The sequence below is a fragment of the Carya illinoinensis genome, chromosome 11 (genome assembly GCF_018687715.1).
Source record: "Carya illinoinensis cultivar Pawnee chromosome 11, C.illinoinensisPawnee_v1, whole genome shotgun sequence".
In the NCBI taxonomy this organism is placed as follows: Eukaryota; Viridiplantae; Streptophyta; class Magnoliopsida; order Fagales; family Juglandaceae; genus Carya; species Carya illinoinensis.
The window spans coordinates 19,479,627-19,499,640 of record NC_056762.1 but is presented as its reverse complement, the minus strand read 5'-3'; the positions used below and the strand labels follow the sequence as shown (position 1 = coordinate 19,499,640).

General features: G+C 52.6%; 66 non-coding genes across 66 annotated transcripts; all 66 read right to left on the bottom strand.

Moving 5' to 3' along the window:
- Nucleotides 1-45: 45 nt before the first annotated feature.
- Nucleotides 46-164, bottom strand: LOC122286170. Its single transcript, XR_006233506.1, has one exon. It is a non-coding gene; the product is annotated as a 5S ribosomal RNA (ribosomal RNA).
- A 189-nt stretch (nt 165-353) lies between these two features.
- Nucleotides 354-472, bottom strand: LOC122286169. The gene has a single exon (XR_006233505.1). It is a non-coding gene; the product is annotated as a 5S ribosomal RNA (ribosomal RNA).
- Nucleotides 473-660: 188 nt separating this feature from the next.
- LOC122287564 lies at nt 661-779 on the bottom strand. The gene has a single exon (XR_006234854.1). It is a non-coding gene; the product is annotated as a 5S ribosomal RNA (ribosomal RNA).
- Nucleotides 780-957: 178 nt separating this feature from the next.
- LOC122286167 lies at nt 958-1,076 on the bottom strand. The gene has a single exon (XR_006233504.1). It is a non-coding gene; the product is annotated as a 5S ribosomal RNA (ribosomal RNA).
- Nucleotides 1,077-1,265: 189 nt separating this feature from the next.
- LOC122288656 lies at nt 1,266-1,383 on the bottom strand. Its single transcript, XR_006235909.1, has one exon. It is a non-coding gene; the product is annotated as a 5S ribosomal RNA (ribosomal RNA).
- Nucleotides 1,384-1,572: 189 nt separating this feature from the next.
- Nucleotides 1,573-1,691, bottom strand: LOC122286165. The gene has a single exon (XR_006233502.1). It is a non-coding gene; the product is annotated as a 5S ribosomal RNA (ribosomal RNA).
- A 189-nt stretch (nt 1,692-1,880) lies between these two features.
- LOC122286164 lies at nt 1,881-1,999 on the bottom strand. Its single transcript, XR_006233501.1, has one exon. It is a non-coding gene; the product is annotated as a 5S ribosomal RNA (ribosomal RNA).
- Nucleotides 2,000-2,189: 190 nt separating this feature from the next.
- Nucleotides 2,190-2,308, bottom strand: LOC122286163. The gene has a single exon (XR_006233500.1). It is a non-coding gene; the product is annotated as a 5S ribosomal RNA (ribosomal RNA).
- Nucleotides 2,309-2,486: 178 nt separating this feature from the next.
- LOC122286162 lies at nt 2,487-2,605 on the bottom strand. Its single transcript, XR_006233499.1, has one exon. It is a non-coding gene; the product is annotated as a 5S ribosomal RNA (ribosomal RNA).
- A 188-nt stretch (nt 2,606-2,793) lies between these two features.
- On the bottom strand, nt 2,794-2,911 carry LOC122288703. The gene has a single exon (XR_006235955.1). It is a non-coding gene; the product is annotated as a 5S ribosomal RNA (ribosomal RNA).
- Nucleotides 2,912-3,099: 188 nt separating this feature from the next.
- LOC122287088 lies at nt 3,100-3,218 on the bottom strand. Its single transcript, XR_006234395.1, has one exon. It is a non-coding gene; the product is annotated as a 5S ribosomal RNA (ribosomal RNA).
- Nucleotides 3,219-3,407: 189 nt separating this feature from the next.
- On the bottom strand, nt 3,408-3,526 carry LOC122287545. Its single transcript, XR_006234835.1, has one exon. It is a non-coding gene; the product is annotated as a 5S ribosomal RNA (ribosomal RNA).
- A 189-nt stretch (nt 3,527-3,715) lies between these two features.
- Nucleotides 3,716-3,834, bottom strand: LOC122286161. The gene has a single exon (XR_006233498.1). It is a non-coding gene; the product is annotated as a 5S ribosomal RNA (ribosomal RNA).
- Nucleotides 3,835-4,011: 177 nt separating this feature from the next.
- Nucleotides 4,012-4,130, bottom strand: LOC122288191. Its single transcript, XR_006235460.1, has one exon. It is a non-coding gene; the product is annotated as a 5S ribosomal RNA (ribosomal RNA).
- A 190-nt stretch (nt 4,131-4,320) lies between these two features.
- Nucleotides 4,321-4,438, bottom strand: LOC122288654. Its single transcript, XR_006235908.1, has one exon. It is a non-coding gene; the product is annotated as a 5S ribosomal RNA (ribosomal RNA).
- A 189-nt stretch (nt 4,439-4,627) lies between these two features.
- On the bottom strand, nt 4,628-4,746 carry LOC122287700. The gene has a single exon (XR_006234989.1). It is a non-coding gene; the product is annotated as a 5S ribosomal RNA (ribosomal RNA).
- A 189-nt stretch (nt 4,747-4,935) lies between these two features.
- Nucleotides 4,936-5,054, bottom strand: LOC122286160. The gene has a single exon (XR_006233497.1). It is a non-coding gene; the product is annotated as a 5S ribosomal RNA (ribosomal RNA).
- A 189-nt stretch (nt 5,055-5,243) lies between these two features.
- On the bottom strand, nt 5,244-5,362 carry LOC122287699. The gene has a single exon (XR_006234988.1). It is a non-coding gene; the product is annotated as a 5S ribosomal RNA (ribosomal RNA).
- A 189-nt stretch (nt 5,363-5,551) lies between these two features.
- On the bottom strand, nt 5,552-5,670 carry LOC122286159. Its single transcript, XR_006233496.1, has one exon. It is a non-coding gene; the product is annotated as a 5S ribosomal RNA (ribosomal RNA).
- Nucleotides 5,671-5,859: 189 nt separating this feature from the next.
- Nucleotides 5,860-5,978, bottom strand: LOC122286158. Its single transcript, XR_006233495.1, has one exon. It is a non-coding gene; the product is annotated as a 5S ribosomal RNA (ribosomal RNA).
- Nucleotides 5,979-6,167: 189 nt separating this feature from the next.
- Nucleotides 6,168-6,286, bottom strand: LOC122286157. The gene has a single exon (XR_006233494.1). It is a non-coding gene; the product is annotated as a 5S ribosomal RNA (ribosomal RNA).
- Nucleotides 6,287-6,464: 178 nt separating this feature from the next.
- Nucleotides 6,465-6,583, bottom strand: LOC122287276. The gene has a single exon (XR_006234577.1). It is a non-coding gene; the product is annotated as a 5S ribosomal RNA (ribosomal RNA).
- Nucleotides 6,584-6,772: 189 nt separating this feature from the next.
- Nucleotides 6,773-6,891, bottom strand: LOC122286156. The gene has a single exon (XR_006233493.1). It is a non-coding gene; the product is annotated as a 5S ribosomal RNA (ribosomal RNA).
- A 189-nt stretch (nt 6,892-7,080) lies between these two features.
- LOC122286154 lies at nt 7,081-7,199 on the bottom strand. The gene has a single exon (XR_006233491.1). It is a non-coding gene; the product is annotated as a 5S ribosomal RNA (ribosomal RNA).
- A 189-nt stretch (nt 7,200-7,388) lies between these two features.
- On the bottom strand, nt 7,389-7,507 carry LOC122286153. The gene has a single exon (XR_006233490.1). It is a non-coding gene; the product is annotated as a 5S ribosomal RNA (ribosomal RNA).
- Nucleotides 7,508-7,685: 178 nt separating this feature from the next.
- LOC122286151 lies at nt 7,686-7,804 on the bottom strand. Its single transcript, XR_006233489.1, has one exon. It is a non-coding gene; the product is annotated as a 5S ribosomal RNA (ribosomal RNA).
- A 189-nt stretch (nt 7,805-7,993) lies between these two features.
- Nucleotides 7,994-8,112, bottom strand: LOC122287624. Its single transcript, XR_006234914.1, has one exon. It is a non-coding gene; the product is annotated as a 5S ribosomal RNA (ribosomal RNA).
- A 189-nt stretch (nt 8,113-8,301) lies between these two features.
- On the bottom strand, nt 8,302-8,420 carry LOC122286150. The gene has a single exon (XR_006233488.1). It is a non-coding gene; the product is annotated as a 5S ribosomal RNA (ribosomal RNA).
- A 178-nt stretch (nt 8,421-8,598) lies between these two features.
- Nucleotides 8,599-8,717, bottom strand: LOC122287524. Its single transcript, XR_006234815.1, has one exon. It is a non-coding gene; the product is annotated as a 5S ribosomal RNA (ribosomal RNA).
- A 189-nt stretch (nt 8,718-8,906) lies between these two features.
- LOC122286149 lies at nt 8,907-9,025 on the bottom strand. Its single transcript, XR_006233487.1, has one exon. It is a non-coding gene; the product is annotated as a 5S ribosomal RNA (ribosomal RNA).
- A 189-nt stretch (nt 9,026-9,214) lies between these two features.
- On the bottom strand, nt 9,215-9,333 carry LOC122286148. The gene has a single exon (XR_006233486.1). It is a non-coding gene; the product is annotated as a 5S ribosomal RNA (ribosomal RNA).
- Nucleotides 9,334-9,522: 189 nt separating this feature from the next.
- LOC122286147 lies at nt 9,523-9,641 on the bottom strand. The gene has a single exon (XR_006233485.1). It is a non-coding gene; the product is annotated as a 5S ribosomal RNA (ribosomal RNA).
- A 178-nt stretch (nt 9,642-9,819) lies between these two features.
- Nucleotides 9,820-9,938, bottom strand: LOC122287275. Its single transcript, XR_006234576.1, has one exon. It is a non-coding gene; the product is annotated as a 5S ribosomal RNA (ribosomal RNA).
- A 189-nt stretch (nt 9,939-10,127) lies between these two features.
- On the bottom strand, nt 10,128-10,246 carry LOC122286146. The gene has a single exon (XR_006233484.1). It is a non-coding gene; the product is annotated as a 5S ribosomal RNA (ribosomal RNA).
- Nucleotides 10,247-10,435: 189 nt separating this feature from the next.
- On the bottom strand, nt 10,436-10,554 carry LOC122286145. Its single transcript, XR_006233483.1, has one exon. It is a non-coding gene; the product is annotated as a 5S ribosomal RNA (ribosomal RNA).
- A 189-nt stretch (nt 10,555-10,743) lies between these two features.
- Nucleotides 10,744-10,862, bottom strand: LOC122286144. Its single transcript, XR_006233482.1, has one exon. It is a non-coding gene; the product is annotated as a 5S ribosomal RNA (ribosomal RNA).
- A 178-nt stretch (nt 10,863-11,040) lies between these two features.
- On the bottom strand, nt 11,041-11,159 carry LOC122286142. The gene has a single exon (XR_006233480.1). It is a non-coding gene; the product is annotated as a 5S ribosomal RNA (ribosomal RNA).
- A 189-nt stretch (nt 11,160-11,348) lies between these two features.
- Nucleotides 11,349-11,467, bottom strand: LOC122287623. Its single transcript, XR_006234913.1, has one exon. It is a non-coding gene; the product is annotated as a 5S ribosomal RNA (ribosomal RNA).
- A 189-nt stretch (nt 11,468-11,656) lies between these two features.
- LOC122286141 lies at nt 11,657-11,775 on the bottom strand. Its single transcript, XR_006233479.1, has one exon. It is a non-coding gene; the product is annotated as a 5S ribosomal RNA (ribosomal RNA).
- A 178-nt stretch (nt 11,776-11,953) lies between these two features.
- Nucleotides 11,954-12,072, bottom strand: LOC122286140. The gene has a single exon (XR_006233478.1). It is a non-coding gene; the product is annotated as a 5S ribosomal RNA (ribosomal RNA).
- Nucleotides 12,073-12,261: 189 nt separating this feature from the next.
- Nucleotides 12,262-12,380, bottom strand: LOC122286139. Its single transcript, XR_006233477.1, has one exon. It is a non-coding gene; the product is annotated as a 5S ribosomal RNA (ribosomal RNA).
- A 189-nt stretch (nt 12,381-12,569) lies between these two features.
- LOC122286138 lies at nt 12,570-12,688 on the bottom strand. Its single transcript, XR_006233476.1, has one exon. It is a non-coding gene; the product is annotated as a 5S ribosomal RNA (ribosomal RNA).
- Nucleotides 12,689-12,867: 179 nt separating this feature from the next.
- Nucleotides 12,868-12,986, bottom strand: LOC122286137. Its single transcript, XR_006233475.1, has one exon. It is a non-coding gene; the product is annotated as a 5S ribosomal RNA (ribosomal RNA).
- Nucleotides 12,987-13,175: 189 nt separating this feature from the next.
- On the bottom strand, nt 13,176-13,294 carry LOC122286135. The gene has a single exon (XR_006233474.1). It is a non-coding gene; the product is annotated as a 5S ribosomal RNA (ribosomal RNA).
- Nucleotides 13,295-13,483: 189 nt separating this feature from the next.
- On the bottom strand, nt 13,484-13,602 carry LOC122286134. The gene has a single exon (XR_006233473.1). It is a non-coding gene; the product is annotated as a 5S ribosomal RNA (ribosomal RNA).
- Nucleotides 13,603-13,779: 177 nt separating this feature from the next.
- On the bottom strand, nt 13,780-13,898 carry LOC122283116. Its single transcript, XR_006230598.1, has one exon. It is a non-coding gene; the product is annotated as a 5S ribosomal RNA (ribosomal RNA).
- Nucleotides 13,899-14,087: 189 nt separating this feature from the next.
- LOC122286133 lies at nt 14,088-14,206 on the bottom strand. The gene has a single exon (XR_006233472.1). It is a non-coding gene; the product is annotated as a 5S ribosomal RNA (ribosomal RNA).
- Nucleotides 14,207-14,395: 189 nt separating this feature from the next.
- LOC122286132 lies at nt 14,396-14,514 on the bottom strand. The gene has a single exon (XR_006233471.1). It is a non-coding gene; the product is annotated as a 5S ribosomal RNA (ribosomal RNA).
- Nucleotides 14,515-14,703: 189 nt separating this feature from the next.
- LOC122287563 lies at nt 14,704-14,822 on the bottom strand. The gene has a single exon (XR_006234853.1). It is a non-coding gene; the product is annotated as a 5S ribosomal RNA (ribosomal RNA).
- A 178-nt stretch (nt 14,823-15,000) lies between these two features.
- LOC122286130 lies at nt 15,001-15,119 on the bottom strand. The gene has a single exon (XR_006233469.1). It is a non-coding gene; the product is annotated as a 5S ribosomal RNA (ribosomal RNA).
- A 189-nt stretch (nt 15,120-15,308) lies between these two features.
- LOC122286129 lies at nt 15,309-15,427 on the bottom strand. The gene has a single exon (XR_006233467.1). It is a non-coding gene; the product is annotated as a 5S ribosomal RNA (ribosomal RNA).
- A 189-nt stretch (nt 15,428-15,616) lies between these two features.
- LOC122286128 lies at nt 15,617-15,735 on the bottom strand. The gene has a single exon (XR_006233466.1). It is a non-coding gene; the product is annotated as a 5S ribosomal RNA (ribosomal RNA).
- Nucleotides 15,736-15,913: 178 nt separating this feature from the next.
- On the bottom strand, nt 15,914-16,032 carry LOC122286127. The gene has a single exon (XR_006233465.1). It is a non-coding gene; the product is annotated as a 5S ribosomal RNA (ribosomal RNA).
- Nucleotides 16,033-16,210: 178 nt separating this feature from the next.
- Nucleotides 16,211-16,329, bottom strand: LOC122286126. Its single transcript, XR_006233464.1, has one exon. It is a non-coding gene; the product is annotated as a 5S ribosomal RNA (ribosomal RNA).
- A 178-nt stretch (nt 16,330-16,507) lies between these two features.
- LOC122286123 lies at nt 16,508-16,626 on the bottom strand. The gene has a single exon (XR_006233463.1). It is a non-coding gene; the product is annotated as a 5S ribosomal RNA (ribosomal RNA).
- A 189-nt stretch (nt 16,627-16,815) lies between these two features.
- LOC122286122 lies at nt 16,816-16,934 on the bottom strand. Its single transcript, XR_006233462.1, has one exon. It is a non-coding gene; the product is annotated as a 5S ribosomal RNA (ribosomal RNA).
- A 178-nt stretch (nt 16,935-17,112) lies between these two features.
- On the bottom strand, nt 17,113-17,231 carry LOC122286121. Its single transcript, XR_006233461.1, has one exon. It is a non-coding gene; the product is annotated as a 5S ribosomal RNA (ribosomal RNA).
- Nucleotides 17,232-17,420: 189 nt separating this feature from the next.
- On the bottom strand, nt 17,421-17,539 carry LOC122286120. Its single transcript, XR_006233460.1, has one exon. It is a non-coding gene; the product is annotated as a 5S ribosomal RNA (ribosomal RNA).
- A 189-nt stretch (nt 17,540-17,728) lies between these two features.
- LOC122286119 lies at nt 17,729-17,847 on the bottom strand. Its single transcript, XR_006233459.1, has one exon. It is a non-coding gene; the product is annotated as a 5S ribosomal RNA (ribosomal RNA).
- Nucleotides 17,848-18,024: 177 nt separating this feature from the next.
- Nucleotides 18,025-18,143, bottom strand: LOC122283115. The gene has a single exon (XR_006230597.1). It is a non-coding gene; the product is annotated as a 5S ribosomal RNA (ribosomal RNA).
- Nucleotides 18,144-18,332: 189 nt separating this feature from the next.
- LOC122286117 lies at nt 18,333-18,451 on the bottom strand. The gene has a single exon (XR_006233456.1). It is a non-coding gene; the product is annotated as a 5S ribosomal RNA (ribosomal RNA).
- Nucleotides 18,452-18,640: 189 nt separating this feature from the next.
- Nucleotides 18,641-18,759, bottom strand: LOC122286116. The gene has a single exon (XR_006233455.1). It is a non-coding gene; the product is annotated as a 5S ribosomal RNA (ribosomal RNA).
- Nucleotides 18,760-18,948: 189 nt separating this feature from the next.
- Nucleotides 18,949-19,067, bottom strand: LOC122287562. The gene has a single exon (XR_006234852.1). It is a non-coding gene; the product is annotated as a 5S ribosomal RNA (ribosomal RNA).
- A 178-nt stretch (nt 19,068-19,245) lies between these two features.
- LOC122286115 lies at nt 19,246-19,364 on the bottom strand. Its single transcript, XR_006233454.1, has one exon. It is a non-coding gene; the product is annotated as a 5S ribosomal RNA (ribosomal RNA).
- Nucleotides 19,365-19,553: 189 nt separating this feature from the next.
- Nucleotides 19,554-19,672, bottom strand: LOC122286114. Its single transcript, XR_006233453.1, has one exon. It is a non-coding gene; the product is annotated as a 5S ribosomal RNA (ribosomal RNA).
- Nucleotides 19,673-19,861: 189 nt separating this feature from the next.
- LOC122286113 lies at nt 19,862-19,980 on the bottom strand. The gene has a single exon (XR_006233452.1). It is a non-coding gene; the product is annotated as a 5S ribosomal RNA (ribosomal RNA).
- Nucleotides 19,981-20,014: the final 34 nt, after the last annotated feature.

The following is a 20,014-nucleotide window of genomic DNA, read 5'->3' as shown; positions in this document are numbered from 1 at the left end:
TCGTTCCGGTCCATCCGACCGGAGATGCGGTAAAAATAAAAAGGGGGGGTGCAACACGAGGACTTCCCAGGAGGTCACCCATCCTAGTACTACTCTCGCCCAAGCACGCTTAACTGCGGAGTTCTGATGGGATCCGGTGCATTAGTGCTGGTATGATCGCACCCATCATGCTACCAGCGAAAAACTAATATAATCCTATTACGACCTAGCCGCACCATGCCTATCCCATGCCAACCGGCGATCTGATCGATACCCATTGCTACGCGATGGGGTCGGTGCGATTTTCCTAAGAATCCATTGCCCGGTTGTCGTTCCGGTCCATCCGACCGGAGATGCGGTAAAAATAAAAAGGGGGGGTGCAACACGAGGACTTCCCAGGAGGTCACCCATCCTAGTACTACTCTCGCCCAAGCACGCTTAACTGCGGAGTTCTGATGGGATCCGGTGCATTAGTGCTGGTATGATCGCACCCATCATGCTACCAGCGCAAAACTAATATAATCCTATTACGACCTAGCCGCACCCTGCCTATCTCATGCCAACCGGCGATCTGACCGATACCATCGCTACGCGATGGGGTCGGTGCGATTTTCCTAAAAATCCATTCCCTGGTTCTCGTTCCGGTCCATCCGACCAGAGATGCGGTAAAAATTAAAAGGGGGGGTGCAACACGAGGACTTCCCAGGAGGTCACCCATCCTAGTACTACTCTCGCCCAAGCACGCTTAACTGCGGAGTTCTGATGGGATCCGGTGCATTAGTGCTGGTATGATCGCATCCATCATGCTACCAGCGAAAAACTAATATAATCCTATTACGACCTAGCCGCACCCTGCCTATCCCATGCCAACTGGCGATCTGATTGATAGCGATGGGGTCGGTGCGATTTTCCTAAGAATCCATTGCCCGGTTGTCGTTCCGGTCCATCCGACCGGAGATGCGGTAAAAATAAAAAGGGGGGGTGCAACACGAGGACTTCCCAGGAGGTCACCCATCCTAGTACTACTCTCGCCCAAGCACGCTTAACTGCGGAGTTCTGATGGGATCCGGTGCATTAGTGCTGGTATGATCGCACCCATCATGCTACCAGCGAAAAACTAATATAATCCTATTACGACCTAGCCGCACCATGCCTATCCCATGCCAACCGGCGATCTGATCGATACCCATTGCTACGCGATGGGGTCGGTGCGATTTTCCTAAGAATCCATTGCCCGGTTGTCGTTCCGGTCCATCCGACCGGAGATGCGGTAAAAATAAAAAGGGGGGGTGCAACACGAGGACTTCCAGGAGGTCACCCATCCTAGTACTACTCTCGCCCAAGCACGCTTAACTGCGGAGTTCTGATGGGATCCGGTGCATTAGTGCTGGTATGATCGCACCCATCATGCTACCAGCGAAAAACTAATATAATCCTATTACGACCTAGCCGCACCCTGCCTATCTCATGCCAACCGGCGATCTGACCGATACCCATCGCTACGCGATGGGGTCGGTGCGATTTTCCTAAAAATCCATTCCCGGGTTCTCGTTCCGGTCCATCCGACCAGAGATGCGGTAAAAATTAAAAGGGGGGGTGCAACACGAGGACTTCCCAGGAGGTCACCCATCCTAGTACTACTCTCGCCCAAGCACGCTTAACTGCGGAGTTCTGATGGGATCCGGTGCATTAGTGCTGGTATGATCGCACCCATCATGCTACCAGCGAAAAACTAATATAATCCTATTACGACCTAGCCGCACCCTGCCTATCTCATGCCAACCGGCGATCTGACCGATACCCATTGCTACGCGATGGGGTCGGTGCGATTTTCCTAAAAATCCATTCCCTGGTTCTCGTTCCGGTCCATCCGACCAGAGATGCGGTAAAAATTAAAAGGGGGGGTGCAACACGAGGACTTCCCAGGAGGTCACCCATCCTAGTACTACTCTCGCCCAAGCACGCTTAACTGCGGAGTTCTGATGGGATCCGGTGCATTAGTGCTGGTATGATCGCACCCATCATGCTACCAGCGAAAAACTAATATAATCCTATTACGACCTAGCCGCACCCTGCCTATCTCATGCCAACCGGCGATCTGACCGATACCCATTGCTACGCGATGGGGTCGGTGCGATTTTCCTAAAAATCCATTCCCTGGTTCTCGTTCCGGTCCATCCGACCAGAGATGCGGTAAAAAATTAAAAGGGGGGGTGCAACACGAGGACTTCCCAGGAGGTCACCCATCCTAGTACTACTCTCGCCCAAGCACGCTTAACTGCGGAGTTCTGATGGGATCCGGTGCATTAGTGCTGGTATGATCGCACCCATCATGCTACCAGCGAAAAACTAATATAATCCTATTATGACCTAGCCGCACCCTGCCTATCCCATGCCAACTGGCGATCTGATTGATAGCGATGGGGTCGGTGCGATTTTCCTAAGAATCCATTGCCCGGTTGTCGTTCCGGTCCATCCGACCGGAGATGCGGTAAAAATAAAAAGGGGGGGTGCAACACGAGGACTTCCCAGGAGGTCACCCATCCTAGTACTACTCTCGCCCAAGCACGCTTAACTGCGGAGTTCTGATGGGATCCGGTGCATTAGTGCTGGTATGATCGCACCCATCATGCTACCAGCGAAAAACTAATATAATCCTATTACGACCTAGCCGCACCATGCCTATCCCATGCCAACCGGCGATCTGATCGATACCCATTGCTACGCGATGGGGTCGGTGCGATTTTCCTAAGAATCCATTGCCCGGTTGTCGTTCCGGTCCATCCGACCGGAGATGCGGTAAAAATAAAAAGGGGGGTGCAACACGAGGACTTCCCAGAGGTCACCCATCCTAGTACTACTCTCGCCCAAGCACGCTTAACTGCGGAGTTCTGATGGGATCCGGTGCATTAGTGCTGGTATGATCGCACCCATCATGCTACCAGCGAAAAACTAATATAATCCTATTACGACCTAGCCGCACCATGCCTATCCCATGCCAACCGGCGATCTGATCGATACCCATTGCTACGCGATGGGGTCGGTGCGATTTTCCTAAGAATCCATTGCCCGGTTGTCGTTCCGGTCCATCCGACCGGAGATGCGGTAAAAATAAAAAGGAGGGTGCAACACGAGGACTTCCCAGGAGGTCACCCATCCTAGTACTACTCTCGCCCAAGCACGCTTAACTGCGGAGTTCTGATGGGATCCGGTGCATTAGTGCTGGTATGATCGCACCCATCATGCTACCAGCGAAAAACTAATATAATCCTATTACGACCTAGCCGCACCCTGCCTATCCCATGCCAACCGGCGATCTGATCGATACCCATTGCTACGCGATGGGGTCGGTGCGATTTTCCTAAGAATCCATTGCCCGGTTGTCGTTCCGGTCCATCCGACCGGAGATGCGGTAAAAATAAAAAGGGGGGGTGCAACACGAGGACTTCCCAGGAGGTCACCCATCCTAGTACTACTCTCGCCCAAGCACGCTTAACTGCGGAGTTCTGATGGAATCCGGTGCATTAGTGCTGGTATGATCGCACCCATCATGCTACCAGCGAAAAACTAATATAATCCTATTACGACCTAGCCGCACCCTGCCAATCTCATGCCAACCGGCGATCTGACCGATACCCATTGCTACGCGATGGGGTCGGTGCGATTTTCCTAAAAATCCATTCCCTGGTTCTCGTTCCGGTCCATCCGACCAGAGATGCGGTAAAAATTAAAAGGGGGGGTGCAACACGAGGACTTCCCAGGAGGTCACCCATCCTAGTACTACTCTCGCCCAAGCACGCTTAACTGCGGAGTTCTGATGGGATCCGGTGCATTAGTGCTGGTATGATCGCACCCATCATGCTACCAGCGAAAAACTAATATAATCCTATTACAACCTAGCCGCACCCTGCCTATCCCATGCCAACTGGCGATCTGATTGATAGCGATGGGGTCGGTGCGATTTTCCTAAGAATCCATTGCCCGGTTGTCGTTCCGGTCCATCCGACCGGAGATGCGGTAAAAATAAAAAGGGGGGTGCAACACGAGGACTTCCCAGGAGGTCACCCATCCTAGTACTACTCTCGCCCAAGCACGCTTAACTGCGGAGTTCTGATGGGATCCGGTGCATTAGTGTTGGTATGATCGCACCCATCATGCTACCAGCGAAAAACTAATATAATCCTATTACGACCTAGCCGCACCATGCCTATCCCATGCCAACCGGCGATCTGATCGATACCCATTGCTACGCGATGGGGTCGGTGCGATTTTCCTAAGAATCCATTGCCCGGTTGTCGTTCCGGTCCATCCGACCGGAGATGCGGTAAAAAATAAAAAGGGGGGGTGCAACACGAGGACTTCCAGGAGGTCACCCATCCTAGTACTACTCTCGCCCAAGCACGCTTAACTGCGGAGTTCTGATGGGATCCGGTGCATTAGTGCTGGTATGATCGCACCCATCATGCTACCAGCGAAAAACTAATATAATCCTATTACGACCTAGCCGCACCATGCCTATCCCATGCCAACCGGCGATCTGATCGATACCCATTGCTACGCGATGGGGTCGGTGCGATTTTCCTAAGAATCCATTGCCCGGTTGTCGTTCCGGTCCATCCGACCGGAGATGCGGTAAAAATAAAAAGGGGGGGTGCAACACGAGGACTTCCCAGGAGGTCACCCATCCTAGTACTACTCTCGCCCAAGCACGATTAACTGCGGAGTTCTGATGGGATCCGGTGCATTAGTGCTGGTATGATCGCACCCATCATGCTACCAGCGAAAAACTAATATAATCCTATTACGACCTAGCCGCACCATGCCTATCCCATGCCAACCGGCGATCTGATCGATACCCATTGCTACGCGATGGGGTCGGTGCGATTTTCCTAAGAATCCATTGCCCGGTTGTCGTTCCGGTCCATCCGACCGGAGATGCGGTAAAAATAAAAAGGGGGGGTGCAACACGAGGACTTCCCAGGAGGTCACCCATCCTAGTACTACTCTCGCCCAAGCACGCTTAACTGCGGAGTTCTGATGGGATCCGGTGCATTAGTGCTGGTATGATCGCACCCATCATGCTACCAGCGAAAAACTAATATAATCCTATTACGACCTAGCCGCACCATGCCTATCCCATGCCAACCGGCGATCTGATCGATACCCATTGCTACGCGATGGGGTCGGTGCGATTTTCCTAAGAATCCATTGCCCGGTTGTCGTTCCGGTCCATCCGACCGGAGATGCAGTAAAAATAAAAAGGGGGGGTGCAACACGAGGACTTCCCAGGAGGTCACCCATCCTAGTACTACTCTCGCCCAAGCACGATTAACTGCGGAGTTCTGATGGGATCCGGTGCATTAGTGCTGGTATGATCGCACCCATCATGCTACCAGCGAAAAACTAATATAATCCTATTACGACCTAGCCGCACCATGCCTATCCCATGCCAACCGGCGATCTGATCGATACCCATTGCTACGCGATGGGGTCGGTGCGATTTTCCTAAGAATCCATTGCCCGGTTGTCGTTCCGGTCCATCCGACCGGAGATGCGGTAAAAATAAAAAGGGGGGGTGCAACACGAGGACTTCCCAGGAGGTCACCCATCCTAGTACTACTCTCGCCCAAGCACGCTTAACTGCGGAGTTCTGATGGGATCCGGTGCATTAGTGCTGGTATGATCGCACCCATCATGCTACCAGCGAAAAACTAATATAATCCTATTACGACCTAGCCGCACCCTGCCTATCTCATGCCAACCGGCGATCTGACCGATACCCATTGCTACGCGATGGGGTCGGTGCGATTTTCCTAAAAATCCATTCCCTGGTTCTCGTTCCGGTCCATCCGACCAGAGATGCGGTAAAAATTAAAAGGGGGGGTGCAACACGAGGACTTCCCAGGAGGTCACCCATCCTAGTACTACTCTCGCCCAAGCACGCTTAACTGCGGAGTTCTGATGGGATCCGGTGCATTAGTGCTGGTATGATCGCACCCATCATGCTACCAGCGAAAAACTAATATAATCCTATTACGACCTAGCCGCACCATGCCTATCCCATGCCAACCGGCGATCTGATCGATACCCATTGCTACGCGATGGGGTCGGTGCGATTTTCCTAAGAATCCATTGCCCGGTTGTCGTTCCGGTCCATCCGACCGGAGATGCGGAAAAAATAAAAAGGGGGGGTGCAACACGAGGACTTCCCAGGAGGTCACCCATCCTAGTACTACTCTCGCCCAAGCACGCTTAACTGCGGAGTTCTGATGGGATCCGGTGCATTAGTGCTGGTATGATCGCACCCATCATGCTACCAGCGAAAAACTAATATAATCCTATTACGACCTAGCCGCACCCTGCCTATCCCATGCCAACTGGCGATCTGATTGATAGCGATGGGGTCGGTGCGATTTTCCTAAGAATCCATTGCCCGGTTGTCGTTCCGGTCCATCCGACCGGAGATGCGGTAAAAATAAAAAGGGGGGGTGCAACACGAGGACTTCCCAGGAGGTCACCCATCCTAGTACTACTCTCGCCCAAGCACGCTTAACTGCGGAGTTCTGATGGGATCCGGTGCATTAGTGCTGGTATAATCGCACCCAACATGCTACCAGCGAAAAACTAATATAATCCTATTACGACCTAGCCGCACCATGCCTATCCCATGCCAACCGGCGATCTGATCGATACCCATTGCTACGCGATGGGGTCGGTGCGATTTTCCTAAGAATCCATTGCCCGGTTGTCGTTCCGGTCCATCCGACCGGAGATGCGGTAAAAATAAAAAGGGGGGGTGCAACACGAGGACTTCCCAGGAGGTCACCCATCCTAGTACTACTCTCGCCCAAGCACGCTTAACTGCGGAGTTCTGATGGGATCCGGTGCATTAGTGCTGGTATGATCGCACCCATCATGCTACCAGCGAAAAACTAATATAATCCTATTACGACCTAGCCGCACCATGCCTATCCCATGCCAACCGGCGATCTGATCGATACCCATTGCTACGCGATGGGGTCGGTGCGATTTTCCTAAGAATCCATTGCCCGGTTGTCGTTCCGGTCCATCCGACCGGAGATGCGGTAAAAATAAAAAGGGGGGGTGCAACACGAGGACTTCCCAGGAGGTCACCCATCCTAGTACTACTCTCGCCCAAGCACGCTTAACTGCGGAGTTCTGATGGGATCCGGTGCATTAGTGCTGGTATGATCGCACCCATCATGCTACCAGCGAAAAACTAATATAATCCTATTACGACCTAGCCGCACCCTGCCTATCTCATGCCAACCGGCGATCTGACCGATACCCATCGCTACGCGATGGGGTCGGTGCGATTTTCCTAAAAATCCATTCCCTGGTTCTCGTTCCGGTCCATCCGACCAGAGATGCGGTAAAAATTAAAAGGGGGGGTGCAACACGAGGACTTCCCAGGAGGTCACCCATCCTAGTACTACTCTCGCCCAAGCACGCTTAACTGCGGAGTTCTGATGGGATCCGGTGCATTAGTGCTGGTATGATCGCACCCATCATGCTACCAGCGAAAAACTAATATAATCCTATTACGACCTAGCCGCACCCTGCCTATCCCATGCCAACTGGCGATCTGATTGATAGCGATGGGGTCGGTGCGATTTTCCTAAGAATCCATTGCCCGGTTGTCGTTCCGGTCCATCCGACCGGAGATGCGGTAAAAATAAAAAGGGGGGGTGCAACACGAGGACTTCCCAGGAGGTCACCCATCCTAGTACTACTCTCGCCCAAGCACGCTTAACTGCGGAGTTCTGATGGGATCCGGTGCATTAGTGCTGGTATGATCGCACCCATCATGCTACCAGCGAAAAACTAATATAATCCTATTACGACCTAGCCGCACCATGCCTATCCCATGCCAACCGGCGATCTGATCGATACCCATTGCTACGCGATGGGGTCGGTGCGATTTTCCTAAGAATCCATTGCCCGGTTGTCGTTCCGGTCCATCCGACCGGAGATGCGGTAAAAATAAAAAGGGGGGGTGCAACACGAGGACTTCCCAGGAGGTCACCCATCCTAGTACTACTCTCGCCCAAGCACGCTTAACTGCGGAGCTCTGATGGGATCCGGTGCATTAGTGCTGGTATGATCGCACCCATCATGCTACCAGCGAAAAACTAATATAATCCTATTACGACCTAGCCGCACCCTGCCTATCTCATGCCAACCGGCGATCTGACCGATACCCATCGCTACGCGATGGGGTCGGTGCGATTTTCCTAAAAATCCATTCCCTGGTTCTCGTTCCGGTCCATCCGACCAGAGATGCGGTAAAAATTAAAAGGGGGGGTGCAACACGAGGACTTCCCAGGAGGTCACCCATCCTAGTACTACTCTCGCCCAAGCACGCTTAACTGCGGAGTTCTGATGGGATCCGGTGCATTAGTGCTGGTATGATCGCACCCATCATGCTACCAGCGAAAAACTAATATAATCCTATTACGACCTAGCCGCACCCTGCCTATCCCATGCCAACTGGCGATCTGATTGATAGCGATGGGGTCGGTGCGATTTTCCTAAGAATCCATTGCCCGGTTGTCGTTCCGGTCCATCCGACCGGAGATGCGGTAAAAATAAAAAGGGGGGGTGCAACACGAGGACTTCCCAGGAGGTCACCCATCCTAGTACTACTCTCGCCCAAACACGCTTAACTGCGGAGTTCTGATGGGATCCGGTGCATTAGTGCTGGTATGATCGCACCCATCATGCTACCAGCGAAAAACTAATATAATCCTATTACGACCTAGCCGCACCATGCCTATCCCATGCCAACCGGCGATCTGATCGATACCCATTGCTACGCGATGGGGTCGGTGCGATTTTCCTAAGAATCCATTGCCCGGTTGTCGTTCCGGTCCATCCGACCGGAGATGCGGTAAAAATAAAAAGGGGGGGTGCAACACGAGGACTTCCCAGGAGGTCACCCATCCTAGTACTACTCTCGCCCAAGCACGCTTAACTGCGGAGTTCTGATGGGATCCGGTGCATTAGTGCTGGTATGATCGCACCCATCATGCTACCAGCGAAAAACTAATATAATCCTATTACGACCTAGCCGCACCCTGCCTATCTCATGCCAACCGGCGATCTGACCGATACCCATTGCTACGCGATGGGGTCGGTGCGATTTTCCTAAAAATCCATTCCCTGGTTCTCGTTCCGGTCCATCCGACCAGAGATGCGGTAAAAATTAAAAGGGGGGGTGCAACACGAGGACTTCCCAGGAGGTCACCCATCCTAGTACTACTCTCGCCCAAGCACGCTTAACTGCGGAGTTCTGATGGGATCCGGTGCATTAGTGCTGGTATGATCGCACCCATCATGCTACCAGCGAAAAACTAATATAATCCTATTACGACCTAGCCGCACCATGCCTATCCCATGCCAACCGGCGATCTGATCGATACCCATTGCTACGCGATGGGGTCGGTGCGATTTTCCTAAGAATCCATTGCCCGGTTGTCGTTCCGGTCCATCCGACCGGAGATGCGGAAAAAATAAAAAGGGGGGGTGCAACACGAGGACTTCCCAGGAGGTCACCCATCCTAGTACTACTCTCGCCCAAGCACGCTTAACTGCGGAGTTCTGATGGGATCCGGTGCATTAGTGCTGGTATGATCGCACCCATCATGCTACCAGCGAAAAACTAATATAATCCTATTACGACCTAGCCGCACCCTGCCTATCCCATGCCAACTGGCGATCTGATTGATAGCGATGGGGTCGGTGCGATTTTCCTAAGAATCCATTGCCCGGTTGTCGTTCCGGTCCATCCGACCGGAGATGCGGTAAAAATAAAAAGGGGGGGTGCAACACGAGGACTTCCCAGGAGGTCACCCATCCTAGTACTACTCTCGCCCAAGCACGCTTAACTGCGGAGTTCTGATGGGATCCGGTGCATTAGTGCTGGTATAATCGCACCCAACATGCTACCAGCGAAAAACTAATATAATCCTATTACGACCTAGCCGCACCATGCCTATCCCATGCCAACCGGCGATCTGATCGATACCCATTGCTACGCGATGGGGTCGGTGCGATTTTCCTAAGAATCCATTGCCCGGTTGTCGTTCCGGTCCATCCGACCGGAGATGCGGTAAAAATAAAAAGGGGGGGTGCAACACGAGGACTTCCCAGGAGGTCACCCATCCTAGTACTACTCTCGCCCAAGCACGCTTAACTGCGGAGTTCTGATGGGATCCGGTGCATTAGTGCTGGTATGATCGCACCCATCATGCTACCAGCGAAAAACTAATATAATCCTATTACGACCTAGCCGCACCATGCCTATCCCATGCCAACCGGCGATCTGATCGATACCCATTGCTACGCGATGGGGTCGGTGCGATTTTCCTAAGAATCCATTGCCCGGTTGTCGTTCCGGTCCATCCGACCGGAGATGCGGTAAAAATAAAAAGGGGGGGTGCAACACGAGGACTTCCCAGGAGGTCACCCATCCTAGTACTACTCTCGCCCAAGCACGCTTAACTGCGGAGTTCTGATGGGATCCGGTGCATTAGTGCTGGTATGATCGCACCCATCATGCTACCAGCGAAAAACTAATATAATCCTATTACGACCTAGCCGCACCCTGCCTATCTCATGCCAACCGGCGATCTGACCGATACCCATCGCTACGCGATGGGGTCGGTGCGATTTTCCTAAAAATCCATTCCCTGGTTCTCGTTCCGGTCCATCCGACCAGAGATGCGGTAAAAATTAAAAGGGGGGGTGCAACACGAGGACTTCCCAGGAGGTCACCCATCCTAGTACTACTCTCGCCCAAGCACGCTTAACTGCGGAGTTCTGATGGGATCCGGTGCATTAGTGCTGGTATGATCGCACCCATCATGCTACCAGCGAAAAACTAATATAATCCTATTACGACCTAGCCGCACCCTGCCTATCCCATGCCAACTGGCGATCTGATTGATAGCGATGGGGTCGGTGCGATTTTCCTAAGAATCCATTGCCCGGTTGTCGTTCCGGTCCATCCGACCGGAGATGCGGTAAAAATAAAAAGGGGGGGTGCAACACGAGGACTTCCCAGGAGGTCACCCATCCTAGTACTACTCTCGCCCAAGCACGCTTAACTGCGGAGTTCTGATGGGATCCGGTGCATTAGTGCTGGTATGATCGCACCCATCATGCTACCAGCGAAAAACTAATATAATCCTATTACGACCTAGCCGCACCATGCCTATCCCATGCCAACCGGCGATCTGATCGATACCCATTGCTACGCGATGGGGTCGGTGCGATTTTCCTAAGAATCCATTGCCCGGTTGTCGTTCCGGTCCATCCGACCGGAGATGCGGTAAAAATAAAAAGGGGGGGTGCAACACGAGGACTTCCCAGGAGGTCACCCATCCTAGTACTACTCTCGCCCAAGCACGCTTAACTGCGGAGCTCTGATGGGATCCGGTGCATTAGTGCTGGTATGATCGCACCCATCATGCTACCAGCGAAAAACTAATATAATCCTATTACGACCTAGCCGCACCCTGCCTATCTCATGCCAACCGGCGATCTGACCGATACCCATCGCTACGCGATGGGGTCGGTGCGATTTTCCTAAAAATCCATTCCCTGGTTCTCGTTCCGGTCCATCCGACCAGAGATGCGGTAAAAATTAAAAGGGGGGGTGCAACACGAGGACTTCCCAGGAGGTCACCCATCCTAGTACTACTCTCGCCCAAGCACGCTTAACTGCGGAGTTCTGATGGGATCCGGTGCATTAGTGCTGGTATGATCGCACCCATCATGCTACCAGCGAAAAACTAATATAATCCTATTACGACCTAGCCGCACCCTGCCTATCCCATGCCAACTGGCGATCTGATTGATAGCGATGGGGTCGGTGCGATTTTCCTAAGAATCCATTGCCCGGTTGTCGTTCCGGTCCATCCGACCGGAGATGCGGTAAAAATAAAAAGGGGGGGTGCAACACGAGGACTTCCCAGGAGGTCACCCATCCTAGTACTACTCTCGCCCAAGCACGCTTAACTGCGGAGTTCTGATGGGATCCGGTGCATTAGTGCTGGTATGATCGCACCCATCATGCTACCAGCGAAAAACTAATATAATCCTATTACGACCTAGCCGCACCATGCCTATCCCATGCCAACCGGCGATCTGATCGATACCCATTGCTACGCGATGGGGTCGGTGCGATTTTCCTAAGAATCCATTGCCCGGTTGTCGTTCCGGTCCATCCGACCGGAGATGCGGTAAAAATAAAAAGGGGGGGTGCAACACGAGGACTTCCCAGGAGGTCACCCATCCTAGTACTACTCTCGCCCAAGCACGCTTAACTGCGGAGTTCTGATGGGATCCGGTGCATTAGTGCTGGTATGATCGCACCCATCATGCTACCAGCGAAAAACTAATATAATCCTATTACGACCTAGCCGCACCCTGCCTATCTCATGCCAACCGGCGATCTGACCGATACCCATTGCTACGCGATGGGGTCGGTGCGATTTTCCTAAAAATCCATTCCCCGGTTCTCGTTCCGGTCCATCCGACCAGAGATGCGGTAAAAATTAAAAGGGGGGGTGCAACACGAGGACTTCCCAGGAGGTCACCCATCCTAGTACTACTCTCGCCCAAGCACGCTTAACTGCGGAGTTCTGATGGGATCCGGTGCATTAGTGCTGGTATGATCGCACCCATCATGCTACCAGCGAAAAAACTAATATAATCCTATTACGACCTAGCCGCACCCTGCCTATCCCATGCCAACTGGCGATCTGATTGATAGCGATGGGGTCGGTGCGATTTTCCTAAGAATCCATTGCCCGGTTGTCGTTCCGGTCCATCCGACCGGAGATGCGGTAAAAATAAAAAGGGGGGGTGCAACACGAGGACTTCCCAGGAGGTCACCCATCCTAGTACTACTCTCGCCCAAGCACGCTTAACTGCGGAGTTCTGATGGGATCCGGTGCATTAGTGCTGGTATGATCGCACCCATCATGCTACCAGCGAAAAACTAATATAATCCTATTACGACCTAGCCGCACCCTGCCTATCTCATGCCAACCGGCGATCTGACCGATACCCATTGCTACGCGATGGGGTCGGTGCGATTTTCCTAAAAATCCATTCCCTGGTTCTCGTTCCGGTCCATCCGACCAGAGATGCGGTAAAAATTAAAAGGGGGGGTGCAACACGAGGACTTCCCAGGAGGTCACCCATCCTAGTACTACTCTCGCCCAAGCACGCTTAACTGCGGAGTTCTGATGGGATCCGGTGCATTAGTGCTGGTATGATCGCACCCATCATGCTACCAGCGAAAAACTAATATAATCCTATTACGACCTAGCCGCACCCTGCCTATCTCATGCCAACCGGCGATCTGACCGATACCCATTGCTACGCGATGGGGTCGGTGCGATTTTCCTAAAAATCCATTCCCTGGTTCTCGTTCCGGTCCATCCGACCAGAGATGCGGTAAAAATTAAAAGGGGGGGTGCAACACGAGGACTTCCCAGGAGGTCACCCATCCTAGTACTACTCTCGCCCAAGCACGCTTAACTGCGGAGTTCTGATGGGATCCGGTGCATTAGTGCTGGTATGATCGCACCCATCATGCTACCAGCGAAAAACTAATATAATCCTATTACGACCTAGCGCACCCTGCCTATCCCATGCCAACTGGCGATCTGATTGATAGCGATGGGGTCGGTGCGATTTTCCTAAGAATCCATTGCCCGGTTGTCGTTCCGGTCCATCAGACCGGTGATGCGGTAAAAATAAAAAGGGGGGGTGCAACACGAGGACTTCCCAGGAGGTCACCCATCCTAGTACTACTCTCGCCCAAGCACGCTTAACTGCTGAGTTCTGATGGGATCCGGTGCATTAGTGCTGGTAGGATCGCACCCATCATGCTACCAGCGAAAAACTAATATAATCCTATTACGACCTAGCCGCACCATGCCTATCCCATGCCAACCGGCGATCTGATCGATACCCATTGCTACGCGATGGGGTCGGTGCGATTTTCCTAAGAATCCATTGCCCGGTTGTCGTTCCGGTCCATCCGACCGGAGATGCGGTAAAAATAAAAAGGGGGGGTGCAACACGAGGACTTCCCAGGAGGTCACCCATCCTAGTACTACTCTCGCCCAAGCACGCTTAACTGCGGAGTTCTGATGGGATCCGGTGCATTAGTGCTGGTATGATCGCACCCATCATGCTACCAGCGAAAAACTAATATAATCCTATTACGACCTAGCCGCACCCTGCCTATCTCATGCCAACCGGCGATCTGACCGATACCCATTGCTACGCGATGGGGTCGGTGCGATTTTCCTAAAAATCCATTCCCTGGTTCTCGTTCCGGTCCATCCGACCAGAGATGCGGTAAAAATTAAAAGGGGGGGTGCAACACGAGGACTTCCCAGGAGGTCACCCATCCTAGTACTACTCTCGCCCAAGCACGCTTAACTGCGGAGTTCTGATGGGATCCGGTGCATTAGTGCTGGTATGATCGCACCCATCATGCTACCAGCGCAAAACTAATATAATCCTATTACGACCTAGCCGCACCCTGCCTATCTCATGCCAACCGGCGATCTGACCGATACCCATCGCTACGCGATGGGGTCGGTGCGATTTTCCTAAAAATCCATTCCCTGGTTCTCGTTCCGGTCCATCCGACCAGAGATGCGGTAAAAATTAAAAGGGGGGGTGCAACACGAGGACTTCCCAGGAGGTCACCCATCCTAGTACTACTCTCGCCCAAGCACGCTTAACTGCGGAGTTCTGATGGGATCCGGTGCATTAGTGCTGGTATGATCGCATCCATCATGCTACCAGCGAAAAACTAATATAATCCTATTACGACCTAGCCGCACCCTGCCTATCCCATGCCAACTGGCGATCTGATTGATAGCGATGGGGTCGGTGCGATTTTCCTAAGAATCCATTGCCCGGTTGTCGTTCCGGTCCATCCGACCGGAGATGCGGTAAAAATAAAAAGGGGGGGTGCAACACGAGGACTTCCCAGGAGGTCACCCATCCTAGTACTACTCTCGCCCAAGCACGCTTAACTGCGGAGTTCTGATGGGATCCGGTGCATTAGTGCTGGTATGATCGCACCCATCATGCTACCAGCGAAAAACTAATATAATCCTATTACGACCTAGCCGCACCATGCCTATCCCATGCCAACCGGCGATCTGATCGATACGCATTGCTACGCGATGGGGTCGGTGCGATTTTCCTAAGAATCCATTGCCCGGTTGTCGTTCCGGTCCATCCGACCGGAGATGCGGTAAAAATAAAAAGGGGGGGTGCAACACGAGGACTTCCCAGGAGGTCACCCATCCTAGTACTACTCTCGCCCAAGCACGCTTAACTGCGGAGTTCTGATGGGATCCGGTGCATTAGTGCTGGTATGATCGCACCCATCATGCTACCAGCGAAAAACTAATATAATCCTATTACGACCTAGCCGCACCCTGCCTATCTCATGCCAACCGGCGATCTGACCGATACCCATTGCTACGCGATGGGGTCGGTGCGATTTTCCTAAAAATCCATTCCCCGGTTCTCGTTCCGGTCCATCCGACCAGAGATGCGGTAAAAATTAAAAGGGGGGGTGCAACACGAGGACTTCCCAGGAGGTCACCCATCCTAGTACTACTCTCGCCCAAGCACGCTTAACTGCGGAGTTCTGATGGGATCCGGTGCATTAGTGCTGGTATGATCGCACCCATCATGCTACCAGCGAAAAACTAATATAATCCTATTACGACCTAGCCGCACCCTGCCTATCCCATGCCAACTGGCGATCTGATTGATAGCGATGGGGTCGGTGCGATTTTCCTAAGAATCCATTGCCCGGTTGTCGTTCCGGTCCATCCGACCGGAGATGCGGTAAAAATAAAAAGGGGGGGTGCAACACGAGGACTTCCCAGGAGGTCACCCATCCTAGTACTACTCTCGCCCAAGCACGCTTAACTGCGGAGTTCTGATGGGATCCGGTGCATTAGTGCTGGTATGATCGCACCCATCATGCTACCAGCGAAAAACTAATATAATCCTATTACGACCTAGCCGCACCCTGCCTATCCCATGCCAACTGGCGATCTGATTGATAGCGATGGGGTCGGTGCGATTTTCCTAAGAATCCATTGCCCGGTTGTCGTTCCGGTCCATCCGACCGGAGATGCGGTAAAAATAAAAAGGGGGGGTGCAACACGAGGACTTCCCAGGAGGTCACCCATCCTAGTACTACTCTCGCCCAAGCACGCTTAACTGCGGAGTTCTGATGGGATCCGGTGCATTAGTGCTGGTATGATCGCACCCATCATGCTACCAGCGAAAAACTAATATAATCCTATTACGACCTAGCCGCACCCTGCCTATCCCATGCCAACTGGCGATCTGATTGAACGCGATGGGGTCGGTGCGATTTTCCTAAGAATCCATTGCCCGGTTGTCGTTCCGGTCCATCCGACCGGAGATGCGGTAAAAATAAAAAGGGGGGGTGCAACACGAGGACTTCCCAGGAGGTCACCCATCCTAGTACTACTCTCGCCCAAGCACGCTTAACTGCGGAGTTCTGATGGGATCCGGTGCATTAGTGCTGGTATGATCGCACCCATCATGCTACCAGCGAAAAACTAATATAATCCTATTACGACCTAGCCGCACCCTGCCTATCTCATGCCAACCGGCGATCTGACCGATACCCATTGCTACGCGATGGGGTCGGTGCGATTTTCCTAAAAATCCATTCCCCGGTTCTCGTTCCGGTCCATCCGACCAGAGATGCGGTAAAAATTAAAAGGGGGGGTGCAACACGAGGACTTCCCAGGAGGTCACCCATCCTAGTACTACTCTCGCCCAAGCACGCTTAACTGCGGAGTTCTGATGGGATCCGGTGCATTAGTGCTGGTATGATCGCACCCATCATGCTACCAGCGAAAAACTAATATAATCCTATTACGACCTAGCCGCACCCTGCCTATCCCATGCCAACTGGCGATCTGATTGATAGCGATGGGGTCGGTGCGATTTTCCTAAGAATCCATTGCCCGGTTGTCGTTCCGGTCCATCCGACCGGAGATGCGGTAAAAATAAAAAGGGGGGGTGCAACACGAGGACTTCCCAGGAGGTCACCCATCCTAGTACTACTCTCGCCCAAGCACGCTTAACTGCGGAGTTCTGATGGGATCCGGTGCATTAGTGCTGGTATGATCGCACCCATCATGCTACCAGCGAAAAACTAATATAATCCTATTACGACCTAGCCGCACCCTGCCTATCTCATGCCAACCGGCGATCTGACCGATACCCATTGCTACGCGATGGGGTCGGTGCGATTTTCCTAAAAATCCATTCCCTGGTTCTCGTTCCGGTCCATCCGACCAGAGATGCGGTAAAAATTAAAAGGGGGGGTGCAACACGAGGACTTCCCAGGAGGTCACCCATCCTAGTACTACTCTCGCCCAAGCACGCTTAACTGCGGAGTTCTGATGGGATCCGGTGCATTAGTGCTGGTATGATCGCACCCATCATGCTACCAGCGAAAAACTAATATAATCCTATTACGACCTAGCCGCACCCTGCCTATCTCATGCCAACCGGCGATCTGACCGATACCCATTGCTACGCGATGGGGTCGGTGCGATTTTCCTAAAAATCCATTCCCTGGTTCTCGTTCCGGTCCATCCGACCAGAGATGCGGTAAAAATTAAAAGGGGGGGTGCAACACGAGGACTTCCCAGGAGGTCACCCATCCTAGTACTACTCTCGCCCAAGCACGCTTAACTGCGGAGTTCTGATGGGATCCGGTGCATTAGTGCTGGTATGATCGCACCCATCATGCTACCAGCGAAAAACTAATATAATCCTATTACGACCTAGCGCACCCTGCCTATCCCATGCCAACTGGCGATCTGATTGATAGCGATGGGGTCGGTGCGATTTTCCTAAGAATCCATTGCCCGGTTGTCGTTCCGGTCCATCAGACCGGAGATGCGGTAAAAATAAAAAGGGGGGGTGCAACACGAGGACTTCCCAGGAGGTCACCCATCCTAGTACTACTCTCGCCCAAGCACGCTTAACTGCTGAGTTCTGATGGGATCCGGTGCATTAGTGCTGGTAGGATCGCACCCATCATGCTACCAGCGAAAAACTAATATAATCCTATTACGACCTAGCCGCACCATGCCTATCCCATGCCAACCGGCGATCTGATCGATACCCATTGCTACGCGATGGGGTCGGTGCGATTTTCCTAAGAATCCATTGCCCGGTTGTCGTTCCGGTCCATCCGACCGGAGATGCGGTAAAAATAAAAAGGGGGGGTGCAACACGAGGACTTCCCAGGAGGTCACCCATCCTAGTACTACTCTCGCCCAAGCACGCTTAACTGCGGAGTTCTGATGGGATCCGGTGCATTAGTGCTGGTATGATCGCACCCATCATGCTACCAGCGAAAAACTAATATAATCCTATTACGACCTAGCCGCACCCTGCCTATCTCATGCCAACCGGCGATCTGACCGATACCCATTGCTACGCGATGGGGTCGGTGCGATTTTCCTAAAAATCCATTCCCTGGTTCTCGTTCCGGTCCATCCGACCAGAGATGCGGTAAAAATTAAAAGGGGGGGTGCAACACGAGGACTTCCCAGGAGGTCACCCATCCTAGTACTACTCTCGCCCAAGCACGCTTAACTGCGGAGTTCTGATGGGATCCGGTGCATTAGTGCTGGTATGATCGCACCCATCATGCTACCAGCGCAAAACTAATATAATCCTATTACGACCTAGCCGCACCCTGCCTATCTCATGCCAACCGGCGATCTGACCGATACCCATCGCTACGCGATGGGGTCGGTGCGATTTTCCTAAAAATCCATTCCCTGGTTCTCGTTCCGGTCCATCCGACCAGAGATGCGGTAAAAATTAAAAGGGGGGGTGCAACACGAGGACTTCCCAGGAGGTCACCCATCCTAGTACTACTCTCGCCCAAGCACGCTTAACTGCGGAGTTCTGATGGGATCCGGTGCATTAGTGCTGGTATGATCGCATCCATCATGCTACCAGCGAAAAACTAATATAATCCTATTACGACCTAGCCGCACCCTGCCTATCCCATGCCAACTGGCGATCTGATTGATAGCGATGGGGTCGGTGCGATTTTCCTAAGAATCCATTGCCCGGTTGTCGTTCCGGTCCATCCGACCGGAGATGCGGTAAAAATAAAAAGGGGGGGTGCAACACGAGGACTTCCCAGGAGGTCACCCATCCTAGTACTACTCTCGCCCAAGCACGCTTAACTGCGGAGTTCTGATGGGATCCGGTGCATTAGTGCTGGTATGATCGCACCCATCATGCTACCAGCGAAAAACTAATATAATCCTATTACGACCTAGCCGCACCATGCCTATCCCATGCCAACCGGCGATCTGATCGATACGCATTGCTACGCGATGGGGTCGGTGCGATTTTCCTAAGAATCCATTGCCCGGTTGTCGTTCCGGTCCATCCGACCGGAGATGCGGTAAAAATAAAAAGGGGGGGTGCAACACGAGGACTTCCCAGGAGGTCACCCATCCTAGTACTACTCTCGCCCAAGCACGCTTAACTGCGGAGTTCTGATGGGATCCGGTGCATTAGTGCTGGTATGATCGCACCCATCATGCTACCAGCGAAAAACTAATATAATCCTATTACGACCTAGCCGCACCCTGCCTATCTCATGCCAACCGGCGATCTGACCGATACCCATTGCTACGCGATGGGGTCGGTGCGATTTTCCTAAAAATCCATTCCCCGGTTCTCGTTCCGGTCCATCCGACCAGAGATGCGGTAAAAATTAAAAGGGGGGGTGCAACACGAGGACTTCCCAGGAGGTCACCCATCCTAGTACTACTCTCGCCCAAGCACGCTTAACTGCGGAGTTCTGATGGGATCCGGTGCATTAGTGCTGGTATGATCGCACCCATCATGCTACCAGCGAAAAACTAATATAATCCTA